Source organism: Stegastes partitus, unplaced genomic scaffold, assembly GCF_000690725.1.
Source record: "Stegastes partitus isolate 25-593 unplaced genomic scaffold, Stegastes_partitus-1.0.2 Scaffold1553, whole genome shotgun sequence".
Lineage (NCBI taxonomy): Eukaryota > Metazoa > Chordata > Actinopteri > Pomacentridae > Stegastes > Stegastes partitus.
In genome coordinates this window covers 8,204-11,047 of record NW_007579284.1, presented here as the reverse complement: position 1 = coordinate 11,047, position 2,844 = coordinate 8,204, and positions in this window count along the sequence as shown.

Here is a 2,844-nt window from a genome sequence, read left to right as displayed (position 1 = left end):
GATTCCACCACAGTGGACAGCTGTGTATGTGGTCCAAAATATAATAATACAACAAATCCAAAATCTGAAATATTAAAGTGTTGATACTATTAAGACATTGGCCTGATTAATTTAATTTATTTGTTTATTTAGACGGGACAGTGTGTATTAATGTACAGTCTCAGGTTGTAGTAAATACGCTGGATTTAGCACAAGGCTAAGTTCCACCCAGTGTCCCACACACATAAAAGAGATTGTATGTATCTATTGGTTGACTTAATGTTGCTCCTCTCGCCAGCCTTTTAACTCAATTTGTAGTGACTCTTTCAGGGTCAGCAAGTGCTAAACTTGTTGGATTTGGCCAGTTCAACATGTGGAAGTTTCCAAAGAGTCCCATATTGTGTTTTCAGACTTACTGTAATAATTCCTGAGGGGACATTGTCTTGTAAACATATTCCTCATAATGTGAAAGTTGTAAAATGTCACTAAAAATGTGATACAATTCATGAAAACGCAGATGCAGAATCTGGAGTTTAACATATTCAAGATATCTTTTGGTTGTCCTGCTTTACTAAACCTAACAGCTGCAGTCAGGCTAAGCAGTCATACAAGTCTGGTTATCAACACTGAGTTTCCATACCTAGCTATGGACAGGTTTAGAACCACACAGGAAGAACAAACTGCCTAATCCAATAAAAGAAATGTATAAAAGGCAGCAGATTAACTCAGTAAGCTCAAATTCAGTCTCATTTTCATAGTGTGTAAGACAGTTTTTGTCCTGTTCTTTTTGCTGCAACCCTGGTGGGTTTAACAGTCTTAAGAATAAGCGCAGAACAAATATAAAATCATCATCTTCCAGGAATGATGATGCAATTCTCCAAGAGAACTGTTTGGTCAGGTGTTTCTTTTATTTATTTTTTAATAAGCCTTGATCTGTCATTTAACCTGCTGTGGAGTACATTAAGTGTGCAGCATAAGTTGCCATGACAACCACTGTCAAAGTCTTGAAAACCCAGAGTAATTGTGATTAAATACTATTTTTTAAAAAATGACTAGAGACCGTTGTGAGTTCTAGTGCTGTCTCATATGGAATCAGTTTACTAATTGTCTCTCTAATTATTTCCTCATAACTGGAGCAGAATGAAGGGTGAACCCAGGTAGTGTTTGGACTCATTTGTTCGGTTAAGGACCTCAGTCTCTCCTGCGTGTTTGATTAGTTTAGACAAGCCAGCAAGACCAAGTCCGGTGCTGCGTTAAAGCCAAGTCTGTGTCACACTAAACAGTTTTCTTCATTGTTTTTAAATGTCACATGTGATTTCACACGCACAAAGGGTGAGAAGACAACAACTTTATTTTTCAGTCCTTAAGTCCTAAAGCTCCAGTGTGCTGATTCTCCTTAATTAACAAGGAATCTGTGATCCTTTACAACTCCCCATCCCCACAGCTCTTCATGTTTGCTCCTGATTTAGGTGAAAACGAAATTAGTAAAGTGTTAAAAGAATAGTCCAACATTTTTGCAAAGTGAAACCAAGAGCGAATTTAGAAGACTTTTAACGAACTCACGTCTACGTATTTTCCCTGAACACGGTTTGTGTAGCTTAGCACGAAAACTGGAAACAATGGGTAATCGCGAAAGGCATGTCAGTCTGCTCGGACTTGTCATACAACATTCATGAGAGCGTGAGACAGAGATGATCTGATCTGATGAGACAAAAACTAAACAATTTGTACAGAACTCCAAGCACTATGTCATAAATCCCAACCACTGCTTATCATCTGGCTAATACCATCCCTTCAGTGAAGCATGGAGGTGGCAGCATCATGCTATGGGGGTGCTTCTCAGTAGCAGCAGCAGCAGCAGCAGGGACAGGGAACTGAAGGAAGGATGAATGGTCCTTGAGGACAACCAGGTCCAGAGTGCAGAGATCAGGGACAGAGATGATAATTCAGCTTTTGAGAAGAGTGAGCCAAAGCAAACAGCCAAGACAACAATAAAAGGGCATCAGGAAAAGTGTCTGACTGTCCTTGAATGGCCCGGCTACAGCTCAGACTTAACACTCTGAGCCACTGTTTAAAATGCACGTTTTCTGGGGGGAATAAAAACCCAACTTTCTAACTGTCCTTGAATGCATCATGTGACATGATTCTGTCCCAAAAAAATGCAAGTTGTCAGCAAGTTGATGGAAGTTGGTGAAATATCTTTCCAGAAGTGACGTGCAGAGTATTGTGAACAATGGCTCGTTTGTAAAGGTTATTAGGCAGTAAACAGGCCCTGTCAAATAGCCTGTTTATGGTATTTATTTTCAAGTATTGGCAACCCCTGTGGACACTTGTACACATGTTGTTTATGTTGATTTATTTATTTAGTTCTAATTTTTCTTCAACTAAATAATTCAAGGAACTTAACGTTCATTTTTGTCACTTGTTGCATGATTTATGGCTTTTATTACACTGCACAAAAGACAATCTCTCTCTGTTTCAGTACTGTTTCCATAGAGGTGCAGGATTTTATATTGCGGTGAAAATGAGTCCATAGTGAATAAAAATGTGACAAGAGCAAAAAAAAAATTGCCCAGAAACTGCTCGAGGGGCAAAAGGCTAAACCCCACAGGACATCTGTGTAGAAACCTAAAGAAGACGATTCACTGGTTCAAAAGGAATAAGTTACCTAAATTACACAGCTGTAGAGATTTAACCAACAAAAGTGGTACGTAGCTGGAACAACCGACAAAAGGGGCTTCTACAAGTCCTGAATTAAGGGTCTTATAACTTCTTTAAATGATAATTTTGCAGAAACAAAAAATCTAAAAACATGTTTTCCATTTGTCGTTTTGTTATTCAGGATAAGGTGAGAGGCAAAAACTA